At 46.1% G+C, this 16,269-nt stretch overlaps 1 protein-coding gene across 20 annotated transcripts in view; it reads left to right on the top strand.

Annotated features, from left to right (window-relative positions):
• Nucleotides 1-7,451: 7,451 nt before the first annotated feature.
• Nucleotides 7,452-16,269, top strand: part of TMCO4 (transmembrane and coiled-coil domains 4) — a 99,004-nt gene continuing 90,186 nt past the window's right edge. For 17 of the 20 annotated variants that reach the window (XR_014015237.1, XM_081226715.1, XM_081226732.1 and 14 more), the window contains exon 1: nt 7,463-7,508. The gene's annotated coding sequence lies outside the window, so the exon portion shown is untranslated. Of the gene's footprint in view, nt 7,509-16,269 lie in introns of all 20 variants that reach the window. The other 3 variants (XM_081226729.1, XM_081226728.1, XM_081226731.1) reach the window with 3 other exon arrangements.

Raw genomic sequence — 16,269 nt, forward strand, 5'->3', positions numbered from 1 at the left:
CAAAAGCAATAGAATATGAAGCTTAAAGTAAAAGAAACAGATCCAATACAGAGTCAGATTTGTTCTTCCCTATTACAACATTGGTTTCTCAGTTTTGAAACATGTACCATGGTTATGTAAGATGTTAACATTGGGGAAACAAGGTGAAGCATTATATGATTCTTAGGTAAGAATTCTGTACTGTCACCTACCTAAGGAGACAAAAGACCTGTATGCAGAAAATTATAAGACACTGATGAAAGAAATTAAAGGTGATACAAATAGATGGAGAGATATACCATGCTCCTGGATTAGAAGAATCAATATTGTGAAAATGACTCTACTACCGAAAGCAATCTACAGATTCAATGCAATCCCTATCAAACTACCACTGGCATTTTTCACAGAACTAGAACAAAAAATTTCAAAATTTGTTTGGAAAAACAAAAGACCCCGAATAGCCAAAGCAATCTTGAGAACGAAAAAGGGAGCTGGAGGAATCAGGCTCCCTGACTTCAGACTATACTACAAAGCTACAGTCATCAAGACAGTGTGGTACTGGCACAAAAACAGAAAGATAGATCAATGGAACAGGATAGAAAGCCCAGAGATAAACCCACGCACATATGGTCACCTTATCTTTGATAAAGGAGGCAGGAATGTACAGTGGAGAAAGGACAGCCTCTTCAATAAGTGGTGCTGGGAAAACTGGACAGGGACATGTAAAAGTATGAGATTAGATCATTCCCTAACACCATACACAAAAATAAGCTCAAAATGGATTAAAGACCTAAATGTAAGGCCAGAAACTATCAAACTCTTAGAGGAAAACATAGGCAGAACACTCTATGACATAAATCACAGCAAGATCCTTTTGGACCCACCTCCTAGAGAAATGGAAATAAAAACAAAGATAAACAAATGGGACCTAATGAAACTTCAAAGCTTTTGCACAGCAAAGGAAACCACAAACAAGACCAAAAGAAAACCCTCAGAATGGGAGAGAATATTTGTAAATGAAGCAACTGACAAAGGATTAATCTCCAAAATTTATAAACAGCTCATGCAGCTCAATAGCAAAAAAACAAACAACCCAATCCAAAAATGGGCAGAAGACTTAAATAGGCATTTCTCCAAAGAAGATATACAGACTGCCAACAAACACATGAAAGAATGCTCAACATCATTAATCATTAGAGAAATGCAAATCAAAACTACAATGAGATGTCATCTCACACCAGTCAGAATGGCCATCATCAAGAAATCTAGAAACAGTAAATGCTGGAGAGGGTGTGGAGAAAAGGGAACACTCTTGCACTGCTGGTGGGAATGTGAATTGGTACAGCCACTATGGAGAACAGTATGGAGGTTCTTTAAAAAACTACAAATAGAACTACCATATGACCCAGCAATCCCACTACTAGGCATATACCCTGAGAAAACCATAATTCAAAAAGAGACATGTACCAAAATGTTCATTGCAGTTCTATTCACAATAGCCCGGAGCTGGAAACAACCTAAGTGTCTATCATCGGATGAATGGATAAAGGAGATGTGGCACATATATACAATGGAATATTACTCAGCCATAAAAAGAAACGAAACTGAACTATTTGTAATGAGGTGGATAGACCTAGAGTCTGTCATACAGAGTGAAGTAAGTCAGAAAGAGAAAGACAAATACCGTATGCTAACACATATATATGGAATTTAAAAAAATGTCATGAAGAACCAAGGGGTAAAACGGGAATAAAGACACAGACCTACTTGAGAATGGACTTGAGGATATGGGGAGGGGGAAGGGTAAACTGTGACAAAGCGAAAGAGAGGCATGAACATATATACACTACCAAACGTAAGGAAGATAGATAGTGGGAAGCAGCCGCAGAGCACAGGGAGATCAGCTCGGTGCTTTGTGACCGCCTGGAGGGGTGGGATGGGGAGGGTGGGAGGGAGGGAGATGCATGAGGGAAGGGATATGGGAACAGATGTATATGTATGACTGATTCACTTTGTTATAAAGCAGAAACTAATAAATAAATAAATAAATAAATAAAAAGAATCCTGTACTGTCTTTGGAACTTTTCTGTCAATCTAAAATTCTTCCAAAATAAAAAGGTTATTAAATAAATAAATAACAGGATGTTTAAATCTTAACTCAATATTTTGGAGAGTCGAAGACTCTGAGCTGAGGCCCATTCTCCCTTCGTTAAAAAGGAAGATTAGCAAATGTTATAGGAGTACAATGGCATACTATTCAGCCTTTAAAAAAGAAGGAAATTGCCTCACTTGCAACAACGTGGATGAACCTGGAGGACCTTGTGCTCAGTGAAATACGCCAGACACAGAAAGACAAATACTGTATGATCTCACTTATGTGTGTAATCTAAAACAGTCAAACTCATAGAGGCAGAGTGTAGAATGGTAGTTGCCAGGGTTTGGGTGGAGGGAGAAGGGTGATATGAGGACATGTTGGTCAAAGGGTACAAAGTCTCAGTTATACAAGATGAATGACTATGAGTTCTGGAAATCTAATATACAGCATGGTGACCATAGGTAACAATACTATATTGTATACTTGAAATTCGCTAAGAGGATAGATCTTAAGGCAAATCTCAACACACGCACGCGTGCATGCACACACACACACACACACACACAAATGGTAGCTACGTACACGTGATGGATTAAGTTATTTAGCTTGACTGGAATGATCTTTTACAAGGTATACATATACTATCAAAAGTTCAAATTGTATACCTCAAATATATATAATTTTGTAAGTCAAAGATATCTCAATAACGTTGTTTTTTAAAAAAGAAATATATATACTTTTTGTGTGTTTGTGGACCTGTAAGTCACAAAGAAAAATGGTGTAAATATGAGTTTAATTAATGGCCTTGATTATTAGTTTATCAGAAACAAATAAAAATTGTACCGTAACAACAAAAAAAAGATTCCAAAGCATCAAACTGTGTCCTCAATAGAATAGGATTAAAGGGAATAACTTTCTCATGCATGATTCAAGGTGATTTAATGCAAGTTCATGTACCAGCTGAAGATATCTTGTGTACCACCAGTGATATGGGTCTCATGCACTGAGATCCATATCAGTGCAGATCAGATCAGGGGTAAGTGCAAAGCATTCTTAGATGAGAAGCAGGTAGAGGGTCATCACTCAAACTTCTGTGTAAGAGATAAGGCAGAAGACTACAAAATTATTACTTAACAGACAAGAACAATGGGGGAAAATACCAACCCAAGTGTCTTTGACCCTAAATGGCTGCCACTTAGATTGGCCAGTTCTAGTTGATAGTCCCATTAGCAGACAGATGTTTAGTTCTTTGGGTCAAAGACACCTTAGAACAAACAAGAAACTGCTCAGCAATGTAACAATATCCATAGTAACCAGAAACCATCCACAGAGCCCTCCACCCTGACCTTCCTCTGTGGTTGTGTCCAGTCCCTCCACATGGTAGCCCTGTTTATTTGAGTGTCATTAGGAAAGAAGTGACCATAAACGATCTTCTGTGTCATTCAGTCTCAAGTTCAGCACAACGGCATCATAAGGATATTCTACGGGAAGGGATGTGGGGTTGCTTTCAGTGACGTCACCCCCAGAATTCAGTACCATTCAACAAAGACTCATGCCAGGCCAGCCCCCACTCACATCCTGGAAGGACAGACATCAATGGAGCATAGCAAAGGAGCCTCCGTCTTTCGGGAAGCCATCATCCAAAACTCATCTAAGTATCTTTGAACCTGTACTGATGTTTGAGCCTATGGGATGGCAGGATAGCAGAATCAACCAGATCTGGGATTAAATCCTGGCTCTGCCATCTTGCAGCTCGGTGACCCTGCCCAAGTTATTTAACCCCGCTGAGCCTCAGTTGTTTCCTCTGTGAAGTGGGGCTAATAATAGCACAAACTGCATAGGATTAAATGATATAAAGTATGTATGGGACATGAAGAACCAGCCACAAGGATAATGGTCCCTGAACAATATTCATGGTTATTTCTGTAATTTCTGGGAGAATCAAATCCAATCAATTGGTTGTTCTAAACCTGACTGAACACCAGAATCACCAGGGGAACTTGTTAAAAATATAAACTTCTAGGCTTCCACACCCCTGAGAAATTCTAAACTGGGTTGGTGAGGGGCAGGACCCAGGAACTTATGCCTCCATGATATACTTTTATTGTGCCTAGCCCATAGTAGGCACTCAACAAATACAGGCCCCTTCCCCGACCTGGACCGTTGAAACAGCTTCCGAAGCAGTCACCCGTGCCCACTCTTATCCATTAGACCACCACCAGGAGCCAGTGGGATCCTTTGAAAAGGTGAAAATATGTCACATTGCTGCCCCAAACCCTATACAACTCTCCATTTCATACAGAATAAAATCCATAAACAAGGCCCTACATCAGTGGCTCCTGGGCACACGTTAGAAATACCTGGTGAGCTTGTGAACAATAACTAGGCCTGGCCTGACCCCAGACCAACAGAATCAGAATCTCCAGGGGTGGGGCCCAAGTAGGGTTGCCAGATAAAACAGAGGACACCCAGTTACATTGAAATTTCAGATACCCAATGCATAACTTTTTAGTATAAGTATGTCCTGGGAAATAGTGGGACATACTTGTACTAAAAAAGTATTTATTTCTTGTGTATCTGAAATTCCAATGTCACTGGGTATCCTGTATTTTCATTTGCTAAGCCTCACAACCCTAGGCCCAAGCCTCAGCCTTTTTATAAAGCTCACAGTGACATGGCCCTCATTGCCTCTCTAAGCTCATCTATTCCTCTCCCCCAGCTCTCTCCACTCCAGCCTTTTCTTTGAAAGTGTCAACCACCTTCCTTCTCTCCACAGCTTTGCAGGTGCTGGCTGCCTGTGAGACAGGCTGGGACCTGGGACCCTTTGCTGCAGTGCCTGCACCTGGACAAACAGTCTCCTCAAGGAACAAAATACAAAGAAACTACAAGGGACTAAAAATAACTGCATGCATGTGCAGTTGGGGCAAATTCTGGACAACAAGATACAAAAAGACCAAAAAGCCTAACCGCCACTTCTGAAGAGCTGGGAGCAAAAGCAGGGTACTGTGCATGCCCCCCCTGCATACAACACCACCAAAGGGGGTGGGCAGACCACCTAAGCCACCCATCTGGCCTGACCCCTGGACCCGCCCCTACATTTACCCCACGAAAGGAACCAGCTTGCCCCCCCTCAGGGATCGAGCAAGGGAACCTGTTGCTTGTTCTTGCTCCCCCCTGTTGCAGCAGGGACCCCAGTAAAGCCTTGCCTGAATTTCTTGTCTGGCCTCTTATCAATTTCTATTGATTAAGGAGGCTGAGAACCCTGGTCAGTAACACCTGGGATGCTCTGTCTATGCCAGATACCAGCAAGCCTCCCTGACCACTGCACCCTCTCCCCCAGGTTCCCCTCACCTTGCTTTACTTTGTCTTTATAACACTTACACTGATGGATTATCTATCTGTCTGGTTATTGTCCATCTCCCCTCCCTCACAAACTAGACTGCAAGCTCCGTGACTTTGCTGGAAACACTTTGGTTCTTTCCTTGCTGTATTTGCAATGCCTAGAACCTCACCAGCTACTCAGTAAATTCTGGTTGAATTCGTTAATGGTGATGAAAAGGCTTTTCCTTCCAGCACAAACCCCTAACCATTCCTTCCGGAGGAGCTGATAGAAGACCTCTTAGCAGAAGTATCTTTTACCAAGAATGAGAGCAGCTAATTTTTACTGAGCGTGTCCTGTGTGCCAGACACCATTCAAAGCACTTTACCTGCATGTCCCCATTCCATCCTCAAGACAGCACTTGAAGGGGTCATAATTATCCTCATTTTACAGAGGAGGAGAGTAAATTCTTCAGTGTCCAACACCAAACCTCAAAAATCTCAAAGGCATACACTAGAGAGGTAAATGTACTTTCTCCACCTTTCCTTCCTGTAGCCTTGATTCTGGATTAGCTCCCGTGTGCTGTTCAGTGGCAGGGACTGGGGTGAGGGATGGGCACTGGGCAGGGCTGTAACAGATCCAAAGTCTGGAGTCAAGAGTGTTTAACACAGGACTTCTCTCGAACTAGAGACGGGGCAAGGCTGTTGTGCAAAGTGGTGCCTGGTCCCACAAAGCCAATCTGGCTAGAAGGGGCCACCAGACACTGAGCGAAGGAGGGATGGCTGGAGGTTTTCTGCTGGCGTCCACTTCCATGTGGTTATTAATACTGCAATTGATAAGGCCCATGTGCTCAGATATACCGCCTATGCCCCTGAAGGGTGCACGCTATTAACCCATTTGACCCTCACAATGGCCTTGTAGGTAGGTAGAGCTGCTGTTCTTGGTCCTGAGTGGCCCGTGGAGAGACGGGGAGACAGAGGCCTAGAGCATTCCACAAGAAGCATGAGTCACAGATCTTGCATTGGAAGCTGGTCTCTGACCCTGGCCAGTACCTTTTCTGTTTACGGTACTGGGCTGTCTTCACCTGGAGAAAGAGTAACAACCTGTAGCCACAATGATTCACACTCCAGCTCTGGCACTCATCATTAGTTCTGTGGCTTCTGCACAGCCTCGACCTGAGCCTCGGTTTCCTTTCATGTAGAACAGGTGTGATGAGATTCACAGGATTGCTAGAGGAATGAGATCCATTCATGCATTCATTATATGATTCTGAGCACCTATCAAGTGCCAGGCACAGTCCCTGGGGCTGGGCACACAGCAGAGGACTCTCCAGGCTTTTAAATTCTAGTGGGGATGGCAGGCAATAAACTGCCAACAGGAAGATAAACCAAACAATTCTACAGAGTGAGAAGTACTGCGATTGACACAGAACAGGACTGGGAGCCTGGAGTGGGATTCCCCAGAACTTAGAACAGTACCTGGCACATAGTAGGTGCTCAGGAAGTATTTGTTCTCTGGCTAAACGTGCTGGGTGGTCAGGGAAGACTCATAGATGCCACCCTGAGTGGACACCGGAGTGGAGAGCTGGGGCCACAGGGCTAGGCACGGCAACCTCAAACGCAAAGGCCCTGAGACCAGACCAAACTTGGCGTTAAAGAAACTGCAAGAAAACTCAGGGAGCGCATGGATATCTCATCACTCAGTAAACTTCCAAGTGCTGTATACAGATGTGGGAAGACTGTTTCTGTGCCTGGTTCTTTGATTGCACCTGATTTACTTTTGACGACCGAGCCCCTGGCAAGCAGCTTCCGCAGAGCCGAACCCCGCGGCCCTGTGGCTTCCCCGAAGGCGAACAGACCCACAAACCGAGTTTCGCGCTGGGCTGGCCCGTCATTTCCTGAAGCCGGCACCCTCTGACGGGGTGGCGGCGGGGCGAGCGGCTTGGGACACGCATTTCGGAGCCCGGAGCCCGGAAGGACCGGGCGCGCACGGGGCGGGCGGCGCGGCGGCAGGACCAGTCGGGACCCGCGCGGGGGGAGGGAGGGAGGAAGGGAAGGAGGGGCGGGGCCGGGGCAGCCGGGCCGCCTTCACCGTCGCCTTCGCCGCCACCTCCAGGTAAGAGGCCCGCTCCCCGCCGCCACCACGCCGGATCCGCTCCCCGCCGCCACCACGCCGGATCCGCGCGGGGAGCCCTTGTCCCGGCTGGCTCGGCCCGTGGACTCTTTGCCCCCGCCCCGCCCTGCCCTCGGCGCCGACCTCCCCGGAGTCAAGGCCTCCGTGTGGTTGCTTGTTTTCCTTCCGAGCCGGAAGTGCACGTAGGAACCACACGCCTGGGCAGCAGATGGGGAAACTGAGGCCGGGCACAGCACTCAGGCGTCCCCTGCCTCCCTTGATAAATGAGGACGCTGGTCCGGGCCAGGGAGGGGAAGGGACTTGCCCAAGGTCACCCGGGGTCACTGGGCTTCCACTTGGCTCACGCGGCCCCTCCAGCGCCCCTCACCCCCCTCTCCTTGCCCCTCCAGACCTCTGAGCTCACAGGACACACCTAAACTGAGAATTCCCCGGGGGACGGGGGAGGGGGAGGTTGGGAATAACCTCTGCAGAAAAGCCCCGGCCCCAGTGTCACAGGGAGCCCAGGTCGCCTCATCCTGACCCCTACTGTTAGAGGAGGGTGAATTACTGCTACTAACTTTGGAGCGGATTTTACACCTGGGTGAGCTGAGGCTCAGAGAGTTGAGGGAATGTCCCCAAGACCGCGCCGCTGGGAAGGAGGCCACGATACGAACCTGGGTTCCCCGACTCCACAGCCTGACCCAGTGCCTGGCACAGAGGAGGCCAGCACAGTGCCCCGTCTCTGCCCTGCTCGGCCTGGCACAGGGAGTCGGGACCACAGCTGGGCTAGACTGGGGGCCTTGGTCTAGACACTACTGCCTAACATGGAGTAGGAGTCAGCAGTTAGTTCTCTTTTCCCCTAACTCGGTGTTCATTTCAGGGCAGAAACATGAAGCCTTCTAAGCTTTGGGGGCATCCAGCAAATATTTATTGAACACCTGCTGTGTGCCAGTGTGTGCACTGTTTGTTTGTTTTTTAACATGTTTATTGGAGTATAATTGCTTTACAATGGTGTGTTAGTTTCTGCTTTATAACAAAGTGAATCAGTTATACATATACATATGTTCCCATATCTCTTCCCTCTTGCGTCTCCCTCCCTCCCACCCTCCCTGTCCCACCCCTCTAGGTGGTCACGCACTGAGGAAACAGCAGTCAACAAGACAAGTGGTGCCCTGGGGTGGGGGGGTGGGGGGGTACATTCCAGAGGGTGGAATAAAACATGGCCCTTCAGCCTGAGGGGCAGGCGGGGAAGGGCTGAACCGAGAGGAGGGACCCTTGGAATCTTCTCTACCATGAAGTCTGAGAAGAGGGCGGAGAGAGATCAAACCTCACAGCCTCAAGCCCTCTGAGCGTCCAGCCCCCCTGGGCCTGGTTTGAGTTGCTCTGTCAGCCTGAGCTACCCCGACCCACCGCCCAGGGATTTGGGGGAGAGGGCCTAGGTGGGTAGAGAGTGGGCCAAAGGGAGCCCTAAACTGACCTCAGAGCCTGGAAACCTAGCTGTGTGATCTTGGATATGTCATTCTACCTCTCTGGGCCTGTTTTCTTATCATAGAATGGGGGTCATAACACTTCATAGCATTGATCATGCTATGCCAAAATGCTTCAGAAATGATAAAGCAGGGTCCAGAGTGTGGCCCATATCAGAGGCCTTGCCAAATCAGGCATAAGCAAGGGGGTAGTATTTATTTAGAGCATATTTATTTAGAGACCCTAGTGACCCTGTTGATAACCCGTGAGCGCTCTCAGTAAAGAAATACATGAGGCAGAGGGAGGGTGGCTGAGTTCAAGGGGAGGAGCTTGAGGCTCCCTGCTCGGCTCTCTCCGGAAATAGAATGCTTACGTCACTGTCAGCATTTCAACTTTTTATTTTTTTATTTTTTTAACATCTTTATTGGAATATAATTGCTTTACAATGGTGTGTTAGTTTCTGCTTTATAACAAAGTGAATCAGTTATACATATACATATGTTTCCATATCTCTTCCCTCTTGCGTCTCCCTCCCTCCCACCCTCCCTATCCCACCCCTCTAGGTGGTCACAAAGCACTGAGCTGATCTCCCGGTGCTATGCGGCTACTTCCCACTAGCTATCTATTTTACATTTGGTAGTGTATATATGTCCATGCCACTCTCTCACTTTGTCACAGCTTACCCTTCCCCCTCCCCACATCCTCAAGCCCATTCTCTAGTAGGTCTACGTCTCCATTCCCGTCTTACCCCAAGGTTCTTCATGACCTTTTTTTTTCTTCTTAGATTCCATATATATGTGTTAGCATACGCTATTTGTTTTTCTCTTTCTGACTTACTTCACTCTGTATGACAGACTCTAGGTCCATCCACCTCACTACAAATAACTCAATTTCGTCTCTTTTTATGGCTGAGTAATATTCCATTGTATATATGTGCCACATCTTCTTTATCCATTCATCCGATGATGGACACTTATGTTGCTTCCATCTCCTGGCTATTGTAAATAAAGCTGCAATGAACATTTTGGTACATGACTCTTTTTGAATTATGGTTTTCTCAGGGTGTATGCCCAGTAGTGGGATTGCTGGGTCGTATGGTAGTTCTATTTGTAGAACTTCATACTGTTCTCCATAGTGGCTGTATCAATTTACATTCCCACCAGCAGTGCAAGAGTGTTCCCTTTTCTCTACACCCTCTCCAGCATTTAGTGTTTCTAGATTTTTTTTTTTTTTTTTGTGGTACGTGGGCCTCTCACTGTGTGGCCTCTCCCGTTGCGGAGCACAGGCTCCGGACGCGCAGACTCAGTGGCCATGGCTCATGGGCCCAGCTGCCCTGCGGCATGTGAGATCCTCCCGGATCAGGGCACGAACCCGCGTCCCCTGCATCGGCAGGCGGACTCTCAACCACTGCACCACCAGGGAAGCCCTGTTTCTGGATTTTTTGATGATGGCCATTCTGACCAGTGTGAGATGATATCTCATTGTAGTTTTGATTTGCATTTCTCTAATGATTAATGATGTTGAGCATTCTTTCATGTGTTTATTGACAATCTGTATATCTTCTTTGGAGAAATGTCTATTTAGGTCTTCTGCCCAGTTTTATAGTGTCTGGCCTTAAATTTAGGTCTTTAATCCATTTTGAGCTTATTTTTGTGTATGGTGTTAGGGAGTGTTCTAATCTCATACTTTTACATGTACCTGTCCAGTTTTCCCAGCACCACTTATTGAAGAGGCTGTCTTTTCTCCACTGTATATTCTTGCCTCCTTTATCAAAGATAAGGTGACCATATGTGCGTGGGTTTATCTCTGGGCTTTCTATCCTGTTCCCTTGATCTATCTTTCTGTTTTTGTGCCAGTACCATACTGTCTTGATTACAGTAGCTTTGTAGTATAGTCTGAAGTCAGGGAGCCTGATTCCTCCAGCTCCATTTTTCATTCTCAAGATTGCTTTGGCTATTTGGGGTCTTTTGTGTTTCCATACAAATTGTGAAATTTTTTGTTCGAGAAGAGCTAACACCTATCCTTCTCAAACTCTTCCAAAATATAGCAGAGGGAGGAACACTCCCAAACTCATTCTACGAGGCCACCATCACCCTGATACCAGAACCAGACAAAGATGTCACAAAGAAAGAAAACTACAGGCCAATATCACTGACAAACATAGATGCAAAAATCCTCAACAAAATACTAGCAAACAGAATCCAACAGCACATTAAAAGGATCATACACCATGATCAAGTGGGGTTTATTCCAGGAATGCAAGGATTCTTCAATATACACAAATCAATCAACGTGATACACCATATTAACAAATTGAAGAAGAAAAACCATATGATCATCTCAATAGATGCAGAGAAAGCTTTCGACAAAATTCAACACCGATTTATGATAAAAACCCTGCAGAAAGTAGGCATAGAGGGAACTTTCCTCAACATAATAAAGGCCATATATGACAAACCCACAGCCAACATTGTCCTCAATGGTGAAAAACTGAAACCATTTCCACTAAGATCAGGAACAAGACAAGGTTGCCCACTCTCACCACTCTTATTCAACATAGTTTTGGAAGTTTTAGCCACAGCAATCAGAGAAGAAAAAGAAATAAAAAGAATCCAGGGGCCTCCCTGGTGGCGCAGTGGTTGAGAGTCCGCCTGCCGATGCAGGGGATGCGGGTTCGTGCCCCGGTCTGGGAGGATCCCACGTGCCGCGGAGCGGCTGGGCCCGTGAGCCATGGCCGCTGGGCCTGCGCGTCCGGAGCCTGTGCTCCGCAGCGGGAGAGGCCATAACAGTGAGAGGCCCGCATACCGCAAAAGGGAAAAAAAAAAAGAAAAAAAAAAAAGAATTAAAAAAAAAAAAAAAAAAAAAAAAAAGAATCCAAATCAGAAAAGAAGTAAAGCTGTCACTGTTTGCAGATGACATGATACTATACATAGAGAATCCTAAAGATGCTACCAGAAAACTACTAGGGCTAATCAGTGAGTTTGGTAGAGTAGCAGGATACAAAATTAATGCACAGAAATCTCTGGCATTCCTGTACACTAATGATGAAAAATCTGAAAGTGAAATTAAGAAAACACTCCCATTTACCATTGCAACAAAAAGAATAAAATATCTAGGAATAAACCTCCCTAAGGAGACAAAAGACCTGTATGCAGAAAATTATAAGACACTGATGAAAGAAATTAAAGATGATACAAATAGATGGAGAGATATACCATGTTCTTGGATTGGAAGAATCAACATTGTAAAAATGACTCTACTACCCAAAGCAATCTACAGATTCAATGCAATCCCTATCAAACTACCACTGGCATTTTTCACAGAGCTAGAACATTTCAACTTTTAGAACCCTTGCCATCACATGTACTGCATCAGACAAATGTGGCTAACTTTGCAGCTTCCTGAGTCATCTTGAACAAGCTAAGTGACCTGTGCCTCAGTTTCCTCATCTGTAAAATACCTGTCCCCAAGGTTGTCAGAGGGATGAAAGAGGCCAAAGCCACAAACAGCCCTGTGTAGAGCTGCCACTCTGGGAGCCTTTTCAGTTTTTAAGCCCAAGGCCTAGGAGTGGTTGGATGGGCACAGTTGACTGCATAGGTTGCCATAGCTCAGCATGTACCAGCATGAGCACTGTTTAGATGCTGGAGGTACAAGTGGTCAACAAGACAAGCGTTGGCCTTGTTGGGGTGATGGGGAGGTACATCAGGGTCAGAGCCTGGAGAATTTCTCATGAGCCTGAAACCATCTCTCCCTGCACTGGTACCACGAGGCTACAAGTGGCTGGATCAAGCTCCTGGGCCCACACATGTGGGACCTGAAAAATGTCATTAGGTGGTTTATCATCACTCTGTCCTTTATGATCTGAAGGTTTTGTAAACATTGCCATACATTTTAAACTGGGGCTACAGATGAAACAGGGGCCTCGCTGCCATGTGTTACAATGGGCAGAAGGGGACTGGGGAGAGGATACTATCCACTTGCCACTCAGCTGCCCTCCACTTGGCAGCCAGACCCATCTTTGGTACCACCATCTGCTCAAAATCCTTCTGTGGCTTCCCACTTTCTTAGCATAAAGAACAAAAACCTTAACACGGCCCATAAGGCCCTGCAGTCTGGGCCCCACCTACACCTGGCCTCCTCCTCCAGCTGCATCTCTGATCACTTTATCAGCAGCCCTCTGTGCTCAGGCATGCTGCTCCCTCCAGCCTCAGGGCCTTTGCACATGCTCTTCTAGACCGTTCCTCCTCCTTCATCTCCCTATTCCCAGGTTAACACCTCCTCATCCATCAGATCTGAGCCCAACCTAGACTTGCATTCCAAGTTCCTCAGGCCACAGGACATCCCCAGGTATGTGGGAGGTTTAGCTCAAGGTGGAATTATACACTGTATATTGCTGGGATTAATTTCAGCCTGTACCCTGTCACCCACCCACCCCACCCCCCTCCACACACACACCTTGCAACTGTAACCCTCATGACTTCCAGGACTGGTCTGAGTTTGCTCAGAGGTGCTCAGTAATGAAGTCTACCTTTGGGAGTAGCTCTTGAGTAAATATGGGGACCTTGCTTTGTATAAAACCATATTGTCCTTCATCAAAAAAAAAACATAAACGCTGAAGTCACTTCTTAGTTTTGGGGGTGGGTGTTTGTTCATTCATCCTTTCACTTACTCTGCCAGGCACTGTTCTAGGAGCCATCAGAGAATGTGCCACAAAAGCCACTGCCCTCAAGGAGCTTTCTCTAGTGGGGGTGACAGACCACAAACAAATAGACCTGTAACCCATTGTCAGGTGGTGGCAAATTTGATAAAAGTCACGCAGGGTCTGGTGGGAGTAGGCAGTGGTGGCACCTGCTGTCTTAGACCTGGATGAATAAGGAGGGAACTCGGCTGGGGAGGTGGGGAAGCACAGATGTCCTGAGTGGCATCCAGTCCCACCCTGAGCCTCCTTGTCGGGGAGACAGGCACAGGGGCAATCAGCCGTTATACCTGAGAGGAGGTGAGGCAGCCCAGAGAAAGCCTGGTGGGAGGTTGGGGGTGGCTTCAGAGGTGGCAGGCTGGACAAATCCAGGAAGCCTCATGGCAGCTCCTGAGACCCTTTACTAAAGTGGAGAAGAACTTGGGTTTGAAGTCACACATGACTGTGGAGGGTATGTCCTACCTGGTCCTGCCATTTGCCAGCTGTGTGGCCCTCACCTCTGTGAGCCTCAGTTTTCTCATCTGTAAGATGGGGACAGTATTAGTCTCTTCCTTGTAAGGTTGTTGTGAGGCTGAAATGGGATCAGGATGCTTTTGAAGAAGGGCACCATTTGGACATGAGGACCCACATCGAGAAAAAAGCAGCTTGAGGTGAAGCCCTAGATGAGAAACCCGGCATGGGCTGGAAGCAGCAGATGGTTCAGTGTGGGGCAAGACTGGCTGGAAGAAGGGAAGGGAAGTGGAAGAAAACAAAGTTGAAAAGTAGGGTTGTTACTGAACCAAGCTCAGCTCCGCTTACCCACACGTAGTAAAGCCAATCTACTGACACCGGGTTGTGGTGAAGGAAAGCTCAGCATTTATTGTAAGGCTCCAGACAAGGAGTCTGGGGAAGTCAATGCTCAGAAAAACCCAATTTTCCCGTTGGGTTTCAGGGAAACTTTTTTTTTTTTGATATATAGTTGATTTACAATGTTGTTAGTTTCTGGTGTATAGCAAAGTGATTCAGTTATATATATATATATATATATATATATATATATATTCTTTTTCAGATTTTTTTCCATTATGCTTTATTATAGGATATTGAATATAGTTCCCTGTTATAGTAGTACCTTGTTGTTTATCTATTTTATATATAGTAGTTTGTATCTGCTAATCCCAAACACCTAATTTATCCCTCTCCCATGCCCATTCCCCTTTGGTAACCTTAAGTTTGCTTTCTATGTCCGTGAGTCTGTTTCTGTGTCGTAAATAAGTTCATTTTAATCATATTTTAGATTCCATGTATAAGTGATACCATGTGGTATTTGGCTTTCTCTGTCTGATTTATTTCACTTAGTATGATAATCTCTAGACTATCCATGTTGCTGCAAATGTCATTATTTCATTTTTTATGGCTGAGTAGTATTCCAATGTGTAGATATATCACATCGTCTTTATCCATTCATCTGTCGATGGACATTTAGGTTGCTTCTATGTCTTGGCTATTGTAAATAATGCTGCTATGAACATTGGAGTGCATGTGTCCTTTTTAATTATAGTTTTCTCCAGATATATGTCCATGAATGAGTTTGCTGGATCATATGGCTACTCTGTTTTTTAGGTGTTTTTTTTTTTTTTTGGCCACACCATGCAGCATGTGGGATCTTAGTTCCCTGACCAGGGATCAAAGCCACACCCCCTACAGTGGGAGTGTGTAGTCTTAACCACTGGACCACCGGAGAGTCCTATTTTTAGTTTTTTAAGGAACCTCCATACTGTTTTCCATAGTGGCTGCATCAATTTACATAGAACGATTTTTGAAGGCAAGATGAGGAAGGGGAGTCACAGGGTGTGTTATCAGCTCGTTCACAATTCTCTGATTGGTTGATGGTGAGGTAACGGGGTGTCACAGGTGTTAATGTTATCAATCCTCAGGCTCCAGTGGGTCTGGGGGGCTACATGCTCATGGTCATCAAGTAGTTAACTTCTTCCATTTGGTGGGGGTTTTAGCATATGTGAAACAACTCAGGAAACGTGCATCAGATACTGTTATCTAGGTACTTCAGAGAGGAACTAAAGATTCTGTGACTGGGGGTTCCCTGGTGGCACAGTGGTTCAGAGTCCGCCTGCCGATGCAGGGGACACGGGTTCGTGCCCCGGTCCGGGAAGATCCCACATGCCGCGGAGCGGCTGGGCCCGTGGGCCATGGCCGCTGAGCCTGCGCGTCCGGAGCCTGTGCTCCACAACGGGAGAGGCCACAGCAGAGAAAGGCCCGCGTACTGCAAAAAAAAAAAAAAAAAAAAAAGATTCTGTGACTGCCCTATGGCTGATTTACTGTTTAAATTATTACCAGTTCTCCTGGCACAACTGCTACATTTGTCACTACACAATCCTTTCAATCATTAATTCTTTTTTTTTTTTTTTTTTGCGGTACGCGGGCCTCTCACTGTTGTGGCCTCTCCCATTGCGGAGCACAGGCTCCGGACTTGCAGGCTCAGCGGCCATGGCTCACGGGCCCAGCCGCTCCGCCGCATGTGGGATCTTCCCGGACCGGGGCACGAACCCGTGTCCCCTGCATCGACAGGCGCACTCTCAACCATTGCACCACCAGGGAAGCCCT

Source organism: Mesoplodon bidens (assembly GCF_964165515.1).
Source record: "Mesoplodon bidens genome assembly, chromosome: 2".
Taxonomy (NCBI): Eukaryota; Metazoa; Chordata; class Mammalia; order Artiodactyla; family Ziphiidae; genus Mesoplodon; species Mesoplodon bidens.